Raw genomic sequence first — 17,142 nt, 5'->3', positions numbered from 1 at the left:
AAATTGTGGAACTGGAAAAAGGGTCAGAGTCGGAATCTACCAAATTACGAGATGAAATGATCATCAGATTAAATAAAGAGGAGGAGATAATCAAAAAAAGAAAGGCGTACAAATTCTTACGCGACAAAATGGACTACCAACAAGGTCGCGTGTTCACATTTTCAAAAAAATATGACGCCATTAAAGCAGCCAACATTTCTCCGGACCCAGGAAATAGTTCAGTGGCTATCGCTGGTCCTTCAGCCTTGTCTGCTTATTCATCTGGTTCAGACATTAGCTCCGCTCCTGGTAGTGGTTCTGATATAGATAGCACCCTAAGAGACCCCAGGTTGGGGTTTACAAAATTCTCCCTGGGCCAGGAGGTCAACTGCCTGAGGCAAGACAGGCGGGCCACACTGCGCCCACGGGTGTCAAAACAACAGCCAAACAAAAGCGGAACCACAAGCGACAACAGCTCCGCAAAGCAGGACGAGGGCAATCAACCAAGAAAGAAAGAATTCTATCCCAAAAAACGCTGGACCAAGGCGAAGTAACGGAGACGGATGAACAAGGCATGGTGGAGGGTCCAGCAGTTATCAATCTGACTCCTACTGTGCTTACTACCTCTGATATTGAAATTCTCTCTTTGGGCTTGACGTATTGTCCAGCGAACAATTTCAGTTATTCCAGAACCAGAATCGAGCTTTTCAAATACATCCGCAAACTCAAGCTTAAAAAATACTTTCTGACGCATCACCAATCAACTAAAACCTGTTGTGACAGGCGGAGTGTCTGCCGCTTTAGGTTCTATTGCCAAGGACGCCAATTTACTTCAAGACTTAACTTCTCTAGGTGTAGAAGGGGCGTTGTCTGAGACACAAGGTGTGGCTGTGGTTTATAATGCGCCATGTCCAACCAAGTTTAAACAAAGTCTACTTTTTCTCCAACAACCCTTCATGACAACCTAGATGTATTTCACGATCTGGCGATAGATGGGATCAAGCGTTTACATATTTCGACTCTTTGATCCAAACATCAAGAAAAGATTCACAACACCAAGTATTTCAATTTGGTCAACAAAATCCAGACCAATAATTCCATCATAGTGCGCCAAGCCGACAAAGGTGGCAACGTTGTCCTTTGGCCACGTTTGTTATACTTGGAGGAAGCGTACAAACAATTAAATGATGTTTCCTGCTACAAAAGATGTGAACTTTCTGAGATCAAATTGGCACACAGTAACCTTTACAGTTTGTTGTTGGGGTGGAAAAGTACCGGCCTCCTAAGTTTGGATGAGTTCAAATTTTTGAAAAAGGATTTTCCAGTACTGCCGGTATTCTACCTAATCCCCAAAGTACACAAAGATGCTAGCAATCCTCCGGGAAGACCGATAATTTCTGCCAGGGATGGTCTCCTGGAAAATGTCACCAAGTATATTGATTTCTTTCTGCAAGACTTTGTTTCTGCCTTGCCGTCGTATGTGCAGGATTCAAGTGACTTGTTAAGAAAGCTTGAGACTGTGGATTGGAAACCCGAGTATTGGTTGATTACACTTGATGTATCATCTCTTTACACCAGCATAAAACATCTAGATGGACTAAGAGCGATACAATGGTTTTTGAGTAATAGATCTGTGCAATTTGTGGAACATAACAAAATGTTGATTGCTATGATTTCATTCTGTTTGAACAACAATTATTTTTCTTTTAACAACCAATTCTTTCAGCAGATCAGGGGTGTTGCCATGGGGGCCTGCTTCTCTCCCAGTTATGCCTGTTTGCACATGGGCTACTGGGAGAGGCAGGTCCTCATGCTTGAACACTCTTTGATCATGTCTGAATGTGTGCCCCAATGGTATCGTTACATCGACGATATTTTGCTGATTTGGCGGGGCACCAAACAGGAGGCAATCGACTTCATTGCACTACTCAACAATAATGTTTACAACCTAGGTTTCACCCACAACATGAGTCAAACTTGCATAGATTTTCTGGATGTTAAAATTGTAATTTCTAACAACAAATTACATACCACCTTGTTTCGAAAGCCGACGTCGGGCAATACGTTGCTACACGCTAAAAGTAACCATCCGGCACATTTAATCCGCAGCATTCCCTATGGGGAAATGTTGCGTATTCGCCGTATTTGTAGCACGGAAGATCAGTGCACATTGGTGCAACAACAAAGCAAAGCCCGTTGTTTAGCCAGGGGTTACTCTCTGAGTCTAATTAATTCAGCTATCAGCAAGGTTAATGCTATGTCAAGAGAGAAAGCTTTGCAACCAAGAAGACTACCCAATTTGGAAATTGATCAAGCCAACCAACCGGTGAGACTGGTATTGACTTTCAATCGCCAGTTTCAGTCTCTCAGGAAGATTGTCACTAAAAACTGGAATTTGATTAGTTCCGATCCAGTGATTGGTCATCTCATGCCAGGAAGACCTGACATTTCTTGTAGACAATCCTATTCGCTGGGTGATGCATTGGTCAAATCCAGTCCTGAGGTGGTCACAACAATTCCTTGGTATAAAGCCATCAATGGTTTTAAAAAAAATTCGGTTTGCAAAGCCTGCAAACATGGTGTCAGTGTGACTAAGTATTTAACTTCGTTTTCTGATGTTCCACGTTTGATTACAAAACAATTGACATGTAAGACCGAGTACACAGTGTATGTGCTGGAGTGTCCCTGTGCCCTGCGATATGTCGGTAGCACGAAGCTGCAGGTGCATAAGAGGATACTCCAGCACATTAGGGCCATCAACACTGATGATTCCACCTATCCCGTGGCTCGGCATTTCAAGGAGCATCACAACCAACAAAGTCACTTACTGAAATATTTTGCCATTGACACAGTTCCACCCTTACAGAGAGGTGGCAACCGTGAAGCAATCTTGAGAGCTCTTGAGGCTCAGTACATCCTTGAACTAGACACAAAGGCCCCATGTGGCCTTAATACTAGTGTGGATTTTTATACCCATTTGTAAATATCAGGTGGCTTGCATCAGTTTTTTCTAGTTACATCTACTGTTACATCTTAATCTGGGGACTTTTAGCATCACCATATTTTGGTGGATGGCTTGTTTTTCAAAATGAAATTGCTATAGAACTGTTTTTGAAGGTCTCCCCCATTGGAAAATGAATTTTGAACCATCAATCCATTACACTCCCACCATCCATCTAGGGAGGGATTATTTAAAAAAATCTTTAGCCGTTATTATTTGTCAACACTGCTCACGACATCAGTTATTTTATTTTAGATGCTTGCGGTCGATTTAATTACACTCGTGTAAAATTTGATTAGTATTTTTGAACTGTATACCACAGAGATTCAGGTTGACAATTTAATTTGATAGGACATGTTAGATTAACCCACTAGGGTAGTATCAAATGTCTCAACCATCACAACCAGAGTGTATAAATAGGTCTTTGGTGAGAAAATTGTGATTATTAAACACTGTGTTAGTTTCCCGAATTGTTTGTAGATTATTAGATCTTAGAGAGGGCATTATTCACAAACCTTTATTTCTCGTTTGTGTTTATTTTCTCCCTCCTTTTTTACACTCTTTTTTCACTGACAGTGATTCGACAACTTTTGCAAAATTTGGCTTGGAATAATTTCATTGTAAATATCCCATTTAGATGTTGCACACTAGTGATTTATTGTGGTGGTTGTACACTAACAAACATTGTTCTATATGATCAACAACAGTGGTGACAAATTAGTTGCTGGAATTGCACATGTTGTTTATGTCTATTACCTGATCTCTGTGATGAACCAATCATCTGATTCCACAAGCATGCACTAGCACTTTAAAAATGGGTTGTCTTATCCCCAGCATCATGTGACCAAGGCCTCTGGGTAGGCCGAAACGTTATGCGGGTGGCGATGCATCTTATTTGAATAAACACCTTTTTCACCTGATGGCTGGGTCGGCTTTCGTTTTGTGCTGGATCGGTGGTGACCTGTGACACTGGGGAGTGCCGGTTTATGTTGGACGAATGCAGTTGTCATATATATATATATATATATATATATATATATATATATATATATATATATATATATATATATATATATATATATATATATATATATATATATATATATATATATATAGCTCCACAGTTCCGGTTAAGGATGTGCCAGGACAGATTCTGGGGTGGTCCAGGCTGGGGCTACCGGCAGCCCATATATACTTTCCACGATTCCTCATAATAGCGAAGAACGCCCAGACACATGGATGTTCAATGCAAGTTGGAAATGTATTCGTCCAAAGAAACACAACGCGTTGTGATGCCTTGGTCACGTGTACAAACATTACAGAACACTCCACCAATTATACCCTCTGTCATCAACAGAGGACTTCCACCCTCAGTGTAAACCTGTAGGTATTATTCGACTATGGCCGCCATTTTATAGTAGCATATTTCTAATTCATTCACTGTGGCTTTTATATAACATCTCATAATGCCCGATTGCTACATATTAAAATCGAAACATTAATCACACATTGATAATATATATACTTTCAATGAACGAAATAAATTGAATAAATCAATGTATGATTTTACAGCAGTTGCCCATTATCAATAATCTCAATTCATATTTCTGTTCAGTTATGTATGACAAATGTCTGCTCCGCATTTCCATAGCGCAATACTCAAAAACATTACATTCACTTGCCGACGGGCAGTCCCATCCTACGTCAGCGAGTGTTTATCCAATGGTTTCCCTTCAGCATGCTTAATGTCCATTTCACATTTTCGTTGTTCATAAAGTGCCCAAATTTTGCCCCAATATGCAAACACGGGCTTTATGTACATGCTGGAATACCAATTGTACACTTATTCAAATGCATCTATCAAGGAAACACAGAACATATGAAAAGTATTGTGAAAAATAAAAACTGAAAAATCACACCCAAGTGGGCTACTAGATACCCTACCGCCATTAAGTTATTGTCCAACTCTGGAGCCCCAGGTTGGATTGATCTTTCTTTTACAGGCCATAGTCAAACGTGTAAACGTGTCTGAAAATATTAAAAGTATAAAATCACTGTAAGATTCCAAAAGGCAGCCTATCTGCTAATCTCCACAATGTATTCATTCCATTAAGTGGATCACCAGTTCTTCGTTGGAATTTAATCCGTTTGGCGCTCACAATCAAAATCGATGATGTATTTAGATTCCAACTTCCGAAGTGACAACTCACGGTTGCCTCCTCTTACACTCAAAACCACACAATCTATTACTATCATCTCCAAAAGACTCTCATCAGTGATGTCATGAAGACTGAGGAGGGCTAAGCATGAAGGGTTGTGAAAGGAAGTTCCTTGAGAAACAAAGTATATTATGTAAGGTCACGATGATCTCTTCTTTCCTGTTAGGTACTATGTATGAGCTAGGCCCACACCAGTTGGGGTTTGTTGGGGGGGGTGGGATGGGAGGGCAGGGAATTCCATGTGGTTGTGAAGGGATGCTGACATGGGAAGGTGGCGTGACTTGATGCTATGAGTAGTGAGTTTGATATTTCTAGGATAGACTGAGCGCACGTGGGGTGTGTCCCCAAGAGCGACTGAGGCAAGGGACAGGTTGGTTAATGAAAGGAACTTAGGGCCATTATAGTGGCATACATTAGGATCTATAGTTTGAGCTTAGGCATGGATTGCCCGACAGTTGGGGAATGGGGTATTAGAGTTAAAAAGCAGATACTAGAGCTTCTGACCGAGTGACAGTCCTGGCTCCTCTAAGCTAATACCAGGTTTGTGCACTATCTAAATGACGCCGCCCGGCCTCAGGGATGTGGGCATACTGGCTGTGTAGAGGGCTGATTGATGATTTGTGTACAGCGATTGGGAGGGGCGGGCTCATCGGTATGTACAACTGTATGTTTTCTAAATCTGCAATTAAAATTATTTTTTTTTAAATCAGTGATGTCATGAGTGATGTCACTGACCATGTCATGAGTGATGTAATATGTGACGTCATCAGCAGTGCAATGTGGGCGCGCGAGTTATAGTTAGCTGAATTAACTATAACGGGGGAATTTTAATGGTTTTGTATGAGTGAAATGTCCAGCTAACTATAAAATGTGTGAAACCTTTGGTTTTTTCAGTGAATTTCTAAGGTTTTTTAAATGCTAATTTTTAACTATAACATGGCTGAAACCTATGGTTTTTTCAATGAATTTCTAGGGTTTTTTAAATGCTAATTTTTAACTATAACGTGGCTGAAACCTATAGTTTTTTCAGTGAAAATATATATCTCGTATTTGACCGCCCCAGTTTCACGTCCAACCTGGGAGGAGGGGCGCTGCAGTTAAGCGGGGACACAGGACTGGCACCGCGATGTTCGTCGTCCTTCAACCACCCCACCCTCCTGCCTGGGCACATAACCACATTGTTCTCCACTCCCCCACACCAGCTACCTGACATTGCCAAGACTGTGCATGCTGGGATTTGGAGTCCGCAAAACTCAAAACGGACTGTCATTCGCTGTGCAGATCGCATAAGGGGGAGGGAACTCAGTGCTCACCGACATTCATTCACAGGAGGAGTCCATTGGGGAAAGGCTCGTCAAGGAGGAAGGCGCTGAAGAAGGCTCATAAGCCGAAATGCATTCGCCAATCCGGGACCTCTGAATAAACGGCTGCTTGTTCCCTACTCCCCGTGTGGCCTCTCATCTTTTCTTTGGGAAAGTGTGCAAAGTGTTGTATACTGCGCAGCCAGACGCGCAGAAGAGATGGCCCTGCAGCTACAAGTGACTCCGGGATTCACTGGCACCACGCTGCTCGCAGCTTTAAGACAATCGAGGAATCGATAACCCCGGGAGTCCGCCAAGATTCTCAGCAAGGAGGAAACTGACTGAGGTATTTTATCTCGACGGGGCAAACTGTCTCGCATTTGAACGCCCCAGTTTCACGTCCAACCTGGGAGGAGGGGCGCTGCAGTTAAGCGGGGACACAGGACTGGCACCGCGATGTTCGTCGTCCTTCAACCACCCCACCCTCCTGCCTGGGCACATAACCACATTGTTCTCCACTCCCCCACACCAGCTACCTGACATTGCCAAGACTGTGCATGCTGGGATTTGGAGTCCGCAAAACTCAAAACGGACTGTCATTCGCTGTGCAGATCGCATAAGGGGGAGGGAACTCAGTGCTCACCGACATTCATTCACAGGAGGAGTCCATTGGGGAAAGGCTCGTCAAGGAGGAAGGCGCTGAAGAAGGCTCATAAGCCGAAATGCATTCGCCAATCCGGGACCTCTGAATAAACGGCTGCTTGTTCCCTACTCCCCGTGTGGCCTCTCATCTTTTCTTTGGGAAAGTGTGCAAAGTGTTGTATACTGCGCAGCCAGACGCGCAGAAGGGATGGCCCTGCAGCTACAAGTGACTCCGGGATTCACTGGCACCACGCTGCTCGCAGCTTTAAGACAATCGAGGAATCGATAACCCCGGGAGTCCGCCAAGATTCTCAGCAAGGAGGAAACTGACTGAGGTATTTTATCTCGACGGGGCAAACTGTCTCGCATTTGACCGCCCCAGTTTCACGTCCAACCTGGGAGGAGGGGCGCTGCAGTTAAGCGGGGACACAGGACTGGCACCGCGATGTTCGTCGTCCTTCAACCACCCCACCCTCCTGCCTGGGCACATAACCACATTGTTCTCCACTCCCCCACACCAGCTACCTGACATTGCCAAGACTGTGCATGCTGGGATTTGGAGTCCGCAAAACTCAAAACGGACTGTCATTCGCTGTGCAGATCGCATAAGGGGGAGGGAACTCAGTGCTCACCGACATTCATTCACAGGAGGAGTCCATTGGGGAAAGGCTCGTCAAGGAGGAAGGCGCTGAAGAAGGCTCATAAGCCGAAATGCATTCGCCAATCCGGGACCTCTGAATAAACGGCTGCTTGTTCCCTACTCCCCGTGTGGCCTCTCATCTTTTCTTTGGGAAAGTGTGCAAAGTGTTGTATACTGCGCAGCCAGACGCGCAGAAGAGATGGCCCTGCAGCTACAAGTGACTCCGGGATTCACTGGCACCACGCTGCTCGCAGCTTTAAGACAATCGAGGAATCGATAACCCCGGGAGTCCGCCAAGATTCTCAGCAAGGAGGAAACTGACTGAGGTATTTTATCTCGACGGGGCAAACTGTCTCGCATTTGACCGCCCCAGTTTCACGTCCAACCTGGGAGGAGGGGCGCTGCAGTTAAGCGGGGACACAGGACTGGCACCGCGATGTTCGTCGTCCTTCAACCACCCCACCCTCCTGCCTGGGCACATAACCACATTGTTCTCCACTCCCCCACACCAGCTACCTGACATTGCCAAGACTGTGCATGCTGGGATTTGGAGTCCGCAAAACTCAAAACGGACTGTCATTCGCTGTGCAGATCGCATAAGGGGGAGGGAACTCAGTGCTCACCGACATTCATTCACAGGAGGAGTCCATTGGGGAAAGGCTCGTCAAGGAGGAAGGCGCTGAAGAAGGCTCATAAGCCGAAATGCATTCGCCAATCCGGGACCTCTGAATAAACGGCTGCTTGTTCCCTACTCCCCGTGTGGCCTCTCATCTTTTCTTTGGGAAAGTGTGCAAAGTGTTGTATACTGCGCAGCCAGACGCGCAGAAGAGATGGCCCTGCAGCTACAAGTGACTCCGGGATTCACTGGCACCACGCTGCTCGCAGCTTTAAGACAATCGAGGAATCGATAACCCCGGGAGTCCGCCAAGATTCTCAGCAAGGAGGAAACTGACTGAGGTATTTTATCTCGACGGGGCAAACTGTCTCGCATTTGACCGTCCCAGTTTCACGTCCAACCTGGGAGGAGGGGCGCTGCAGTTAAGCGGGGACACAGGACTGGCACCGCGATGTTCGTCGTCCTTCAACCACCCCACCCTCCTGCCTGGGCACAAAACCACATTGTTCTCCACTCCCCCACACCAGCTACCTGACATTGCCAAGACTGTGCATGCTGGGATTTGGAGTCCGCAAAACTCAAAACGGACTGTCATTCGCTGTGCAGATCGCATAAGGGGGAGGGAACTCAGTGCTCACCGACATTCATTCACAGGAGGAGTCCATTGGGGAAAGGCTCGTCAAGGAGGAAGGCGCTGAAAAAGGCTCATAAGCCGAAATGCATTCGCCAATCCGGGACCTCTGAATAAACGGCTGCTTGTTCCCTACTCCCCGTGTGGCCTCTCATCTTTTCTTTGGGAAAGTGTGCAAAGTGTTGTATACTGCGCAGCCAGACGCGCAGAAGAGATGGCCCTGCAGCTACAAGTGACTCCGGGATTCACTGGCACCACGCTGCTCGCAGCTTTAAGACAATCGAGGAATCGATAACCCCGGGAGTCCGCCAAGATTCTCAGCAAGGAGGAAACTGACTGAGGTATTTTATCTCGACGGGGCAAACTGTCTCGCATTTGACCGCCCCAGTTTCACGTCCAACCTGGGAGGAGGGGCGCTGCAGTTAAGCGGGGACACAGGACTGGCACCGCGATGTTCGTCGTCCTTCAACCACCCCACCCTCCTGCCTGGGCAAAAAAACACATTGTTCTCCACTCCCCCACACCAGCTACCTGACATTGCCAAGACTGTGCATGCTGGGATTTGGAGTCCGCAAAACTCAAAACGGACTGTCATTCGCTGTGCAGATCGCATAAGGGGGAGGGAACTCAGTGCTCACCGACATTCATTCACAGGAGGAGTCCATTGGGGAAAGGCTCTTCAAGGAGGAAGGCGCTGAAGAAGGCTCATAAGCCGAAATGCATTCGCCAATCCGGGACCTCTGAATAAACGGCTGCTTGTTCCCTACTCCCCGTGTGGCCTCTCATCTTTTCTTTGGGAAAGTGTGCAAAGTGTTGTATACTGCGCAGCCAGACGCGCAAAAGAGATGGCCCTGCAGCTACAAGTGACTCCGGGATTCACTGGCACCACGCTGCTCGCAGCTTTAAGACAATCGAGGAATCGATAACCCCGGGAGTCCGCCAAGATTCTCAGCAAGGAGGAAACTGACTGAGGTATTTTATCTCGACGGGGCAAACTGTCTCGCATTTGACCGCCCCAGTTTCACGTCCAACCTGGGAGGAGGGGCGCTGCAGTTAAGCGGGGACACAGGACTGGCACCGCGATGTTCGTCGTCCTTCAACCACCCCACCCTCCTGCCTGGGCACAAAACCACATTGTTCTCCACTCCCCCACACCAGCTACCTGACATTGCCAAGACTGTGCATGCTGGGATTTGGAGTCCGCAAAACTCAAAACGGACTGTCATTCGCTGTGCAGATCGCATAAGGGGGAGGGAACTCAGTGCTCACCGACATTCATTCACAGGAGGAGTCCATTGGGGAAAGGCTCGTCAAGGAGGAAGGCGCTGAAGAAGGCTCATAAGCCGAAATGCATTAGCCAATCCGGGACCTCTGAATAAACGGCTGCTTGTTCCCTACTCCCCGTGTGGCCTCTCATCTTTTCTTTGGGAAAGTGTGCAAAGTGATATATTTGTGTCACTGTTATATTTTGAATTCATTCAGATATTAATTTCTTTTTGTGTCAGGCAATGTTAAGCCACGTTAACATTATGTGTCTTTGTTTCCCCCTTTTCCCGAACATTTGCCAAAATACATGTAATGATAGTATGTCTTCCATGTTTATAGGTGTCACATGGTATGCACACGCAGTTTAAAAGTTCAGGTGTGAGGGGTTTTTAAATTGACTGTGATCAAGGGCACCCCGCCCGAAACGCGTCAGTTTTCTTTCTCTGTTAAGCGTTGCTTAATAAAAACCTTTGCCTGGATACTGGATTCGTGGAGTTGTCTGCTTTCCTGGGGACCCGGGACGGCAGTTTTGCTTCTTCTTGTTTTCGAGATTTATTCCGCGGAAGGTGGTTGCTTCCGCAACGATTCCACTCCTTTTAAGTGTCCGACGTCGTCAACCAGGTCTGGCTCTCTGTGCGAACAGGAATTTGACGACGGACCCTGCCTGGATGTAGTAACACGCCTTGCCGGGGAAGAAAAGCATTTACCCGCCCACAAACGCCCACAAACGCCGAGCGCTGAAGGAAGCCTGTGGAGTGTAACATTCTGAACACCACGAGCGAGTAAGCGGCTGTCGGAATACTGTGGAGGGCTTCCCGTGAGGGGTGAGTGAACGTTCTTGGCGGTGAGGAGGAAAAAGGCATTGTGCGGAGGGTGGTGTAATTATATCGTCTTCGCTGCACTTCAGAAACTAAAGCATTTACGCTTGATAACAGAGATTGAACTCGAGATGTCGGATGACACAGTAAAGGGGCGGGAGGCGGCTTCGCTGCTATTATTTACCAACTTGCCGAAAATTCCTCAAAGAGGAGCTTCCAACACAGCTGGTATATCGGGGGCTGCACAATCACAACCCCCATCGGATGAAACGAAAATAAAGGCACTAATGAAACGCTTGGAAAAAGTGATGAAAAGTGAAGTCACCAAATGGTGGGAACACAAATCATTGACAATGTACATAGCAGAAGAACATGTTCCACGAGGCTTACGCATATTATTGGCACCTAATTATGAGAAACCCCACCCAGAAATGCTGAAAAAATGGGGGAAAAGCAATTTGGAGGCCTCAAAAAATCTAATTCTAATTTTAATAGAATATGCTGAGATAGACCGTGACATTTTGCTTAAAGAGTTGGCAACAATTAATGAGGAATTGCTCAAATTCGAACCAAATGATTTAATTACCTCATTGAGAAAGGAAATTCAAGAGAGAGTAAATGGACATGAGGAAAAAATCAAAACCCGTAAAGCGTGGAAATTTGCACGTGATAAAGATGATTACGAGCATGGTAAAATCTACACGTTTGCACGCAAGTTTGAGGATGCCAAGCGCTTGAAAATTAATCAAAACAAGGCATTGCCGCTAACTGACGGGGGAGCATCCTCAAGCCAATCTGGCACAAGAGAGCAACCAAGAGAGCACTTACCCAGCACAAGTGACTCCAACTCCAACTTGAGCAGTATTGACAGCGATAATTCAACAACCGGTGAAGATGGGGATGAGCCCTTAATGGTTCTTGATTTGGGCGAAGAAATTGATTTTTTTAGTCAACGCCCGACTGCAAACCTTGCGCCCACGCAAGCAGCAACAGCAGCAGAAAAAAGGGCCAGAATCAACCGGCGTAGGAAAGAGCGACGCCGAAAAAACAGATGTAAGAAACAACAACAAAAAGAAAAAATTCTGGCACAAGAAGAAAAATCAAATGAAAAAACAATAATCAATCTCTCATCCCAAACTTTGACGATAGCGGAACAGCAATTACTTAGTCTTGGGTTAACTTACTGTCCTTTGACGGACTTTAATTATTCAACCACAAGAATAGATATATTCCGCTATATTCGAAAGCTCAAGTTGTCCAAATTCTTTAAAATCAAGCAGAATACATGTACAACGGAATCAGACTTAGCTACACCAACCACTTCTAATCTCCAAGCTAGTGACGTAAGAGGTTTACTTACTCTGTGCCAGTTGGATCAAGGTACGAATGACATGGATGACAACATATCGACTCAGGAAGAACTAAGATCTGCTGAAATCCCACAGACGGGAGCAGGATCAAGCCCATTTAAACCATCATCTACATTTATGCCCATCATGCCTAAGGATGCAATAGATTCATTTCATGATGTGGTAATATCAGATTTGAAGAAATTACACCACCAGATCAAACACCGTGGCAGGATCAAACATGATAAGGAAAAACAATACTGGGACTTTGTATCTAGACTAAAAAACGACTATCGCAATATAGTGTGCAGCTCCGATAAGGGCGGCAATATTGTTATATGGCCACAGGAACAATATATTGCTGAAGCCACTAGACAGCTATCAGATTCATCATGTTATACAAAAGCTGATGTTAAAATGTACGACAAAGCAAGGGACAAATTGAGAAAACTTCTCCTTCAGTACAAAAGGGAGGGTTTAATCTCCATTCAAGAATTCAAATTCCTGCATGTCGAATTACCCTGCATGGCACGTTTTTATCTAATACCTAAAGTCCACAAGGAAGTAACACCCGTACCGGGAAGACCAATTATATCAGCTATAGACAGTATGGGTGAACACCTTGCTCAGTATATTGACTATTTCCTGCAACCTTTGGTGGTGAAATTACCTACATATATCAAAGATACGGGACATTTTTTGAATAAAATCCACAATACCACCTGGACAGATAACTCTCTGCTAATTACGCTAGACATTGAGGCTCTGTATACGAGCATTGAACATCAGAAAGGTTTGAAGGCCATGGAGTTCTTTTTAGGGACAAGGCCGGTTGATTGTTACAACCACAGTAAAATGCTCATTTCATTGACAGCATGGAGTCTCAACCATAATTTCTTCATGTTTGGCAAGGAAATATACCTGCAGCGGAGAGGGGTGGCGATGGGGGCCTGCTTCTCCCCGAGCTACGCATGTCTTCATGTGGGGTTTTGGGAGAGGCAGGTCCTTATGGGAACACTTCAAGAGATTTTTAAAGAACATGTCCAGATGTGGGTAAGATTCATAGATGATGTGTTTTTAATTTGGAGGGGAGATGTTTCCAGTGCACTTGCGTTCATTGATCAACTAAATAACAATGATTATAATTTGAATTTCACTCATCATATCAGTGAACAATCAGTTGATTTTCTAGATGTAAGGGTATATCACAAATCTGGCAAAATTGCAACTACCCTTCATAGAAAGACCACTGCTGGCAATGCAACTGTGCACGCCAGCAGTTCTCATCCGCAGCACACAATAGAAAACATCCCCTATGGAGAACTGCTCCGTCTAAAAAGAATTTGTAGCAGTGAGGATGAATTGGAGAGATGCACTAATGAAGCACTTAGCAGATTCAGGAGGAGAGGGTATCATGCTGACACTTTAAAGAGGGCAGTTCAAAAGGTCAATAAAAAATCCAGGGAATGCCTTCTACAGCAGAACAGTGGTAAAACAACCACCGAAACAAGTTCTGAAGAGTCTGAATTAAGATTTATTACACCGTATAGTTGCCAGAACAGGAAAATTAGATCAATCCTTACCAAAAGCTGGCCGATCTTACAAACAGACAATGTAATAGCATCTGACCTCCCTGATAACCCTAGAATCACTTTCAGGAGAGGGCCGACCCTCCGTAATCATGTCACCAATGCGTTTCCCGAAATCCTCAAACCGAAAACTTGGTTCCCGCAACATCAGGGCTTTTTTAAATGCTCTAGTTGTCGGGCATGTAGGTTTGGTATAAACACCAGTACTTACATGACTCCTTTCAGTCCCACGCCTGTCAAAATCAAAGGCAAATACGATTGCAGAACGGAGTTTGCTGTGTATGTCCTGACGTGTACTTGCGGCCTGAGGTACGTTGGGAGTACTCGGCTTGCGGTGCACGTCAGGATTTTACAGCATCTCCGAGCAATTGTAAACAACGACAATGCCTATCCGGTGGCGAGACATTTTAAAAGTGTCCACAATAATAATTTGGAAAGTCTCAGCTACTATGTCCTTACCTCTGTGCCTCGTCCTCGTAGAGGAGGAGACAGAGACAAGTTACTTCGCCAACTGGAATCCAGAATGATATTAGAGCTAGATACCAAGGTCCCGAATGGGTTGAATACCACTGAGGACCTATATCACTTCCTATAAAGTCACTATACCCTGTATATATTAGCCTTAACGTGACATCTGGTGTTAATAGGCATTATATATCCTTTTGCCTAAAAGCTTATCAGTGGAGTCCGCCTCCCCTCTTAGGTCACCATATTGACTCACCAAACAAAATTAATTATTGTATACACCCCCTTTTCTGTTTTTTAGTAAGTTGACTTACTTTTCCTTCACTTCGCCCCATGTATATATTTCACGTTTGAACTTTGAATTAAATTTACCATTACTATATGTTGGAGTATGATGTATGCACAACTACCATATTCAAAGTGAAACAATATTCAATGATTTTGTTTATTCATGTCTATTTTTGCATGATGTTACTCACTAGATGTTGGGTACACAATCCCATTATTTTTGTTGGGGTAGATATACTATTAGACGTAGGAGAGCTGTTTGGGAAAATAGGGGCTGCCATCATTAGTTTGATGTCCCCTTAGCAAGCACATTAAGGTGGGGTTGCCATCACTATATAATGATGTCCCCACCTATACACAAACAGGGCATGAATTGTTTGATTTTAATGCATATTTTTGTATATATTTGTACAGTATTTATTGTGTATCAAGATATCATCCACTGAACATAGTATCTCCAACACAGATGTACATATGAGATATGGTCGTTTGTATATAGAGTAAATAGACGACAATTGTATGTACTTATATGAGTGACATTTATTTTTATGGGTATATATATATTCCTACATAGATATTAATTATTAATTGTGTCAACATATTGAGTTAAAGTTTGGTTAGTATGTGACGTAATAATGGTATTGTCCTTATTCAATCTATTCCTTTACTGTCGGTATACATAAATGATAGAATTTTTACTATTTTTGCCCTTGAAAACCTTTAGAAATATGTGACATTTAGCATTTATGCGGCTAGAATTTGTGTCACTGTTATATTTTGAATTCATTCAGATATTAATTTCTTTTTGTGTCAGGCAATGTTAAGCCACGTTAACATTATGTGTCTTTGTTTCCCCCTTTTCCCGAACATTTGCCAAAATACATGTAATGATAGTATGTCTTCCATGTTTATAGGTGTCACATGGTATGCACACGCAGTTTAAAAGTTCAGGTGTGAGGGGTTTTTAAATTGACTGTGATCAAGGGCACCCCGCCCGAAACGCGTCAGTTTTCTTTCTCTGTTAAGCGTTGCTTAATAAAAACCTTTGCCTGGATACTGGATTCGTGGAGTTGTCTGCTTTCCTGGGGACCCGGGACGGCAGTTTTGCTTCTTCTTGTTTTCGAGATATATATATATATATATATATATATCACCAGAAACCCTCCAAAAAGAAAGGCAGAGGCCACAACGGGGAACATCTTGAAGGTTTCTTTATTTCAAAAGGATGGCACATCGGGCGTATGCATTTCGGCTGTCGTGTAGCCTCTTCAGCGCCCAGCGTAGTCAAAGAGGAAAGTCTAGTGCCGCTAATTGGTATGAAAGTTCACCTGTTGAAATGCTGCTCGATCACTCCGCCCTCTTTGTTAATGGCCATACACAGCATACCAGTGGTTCGATGCACTGCATGTCCCAGCATGCAACAGTCTGCCGGGAAAGGGCGGCCGAGTGGATGCGTGATCTGCAAAGTGGCACTAGTCCCAGTGTCTCATAGATGCCGTATCCCCAGAAGCTAGTTGCCTCCTCGAGTCCCCAACTGCACCACCTATGCTTGCAGAGAATTTCTTCACGGGGGTAAGTCCGCAGTGCGTCTCACCCAATGCGGGGTTAAGTAACTCCGACACCGTTTTGTAACTTCTGTTTGCCTGAGGTGGGTCTGATCCGATTCAAATACTTGAAGGAGAAGAAGTAGCTTTTCGCCGAGGCAAAAAGCCGGGTAGCCAGTATAGATCAGACCAACTTGCGTGCAGGGGCCTCTGTACTTGCCGCTGGCAGATCAGCAAGGTAATATCACCAGAAACCCTCCAAAAAGAAAGGCAGAGGCCACAACGGGGAACATCTTGAAGGTTTCTTTATTTCAAAAGGATGGCACATCGGGCGTATGCATTTCGGCTGTCGTGTAGCCTCTTCAGCGCCCAGCGTAGTCAAAGAGGAAAGTCTAGTGCCGCTAATTGGTATGAAAGTTCACCTGTTGAAATGCTGCTCGATCACTCCGCCCTCTTTGTTAATGGCCATACACAGCATACCAGTGGTTCGATGCACTGCATATATATACATTCAAAACAACTTGAACCAAAACTCCAGCGGTCCCACAGTCTTCAGGATTTCTCCGGAGCAAGAAACGAGAGCCGACCCAGCTTGCAGGTGAAAAGATTATTTATTGATTCAATCCACCATCAGCATAACGTTTCGGTCTGCCCAGAGGCCTTGTTCAGACAACGCTAGTAAGGGAACAGATGATTTTTAAAGTGCAAGTGCTCAAAAAACCTGTTGCATGATTGGTTGCAACACCGAGTCCGCCCAAACAGACATAGAAAACTCAAATCCATCCCATAAAAAG

This window comes from Lissotriton helveticus, chromosome 4_1 (assembly GCF_964261635.1).
Source record: "Lissotriton helveticus chromosome 4_1, aLisHel1.1, whole genome shotgun sequence".
Lineage (NCBI taxonomy): Eukaryota > Metazoa > Chordata > Amphibia > Caudata > Salamandridae > Lissotriton > Lissotriton helveticus.
Note: the sequence above shows the minus strand (reverse complement) of the source record.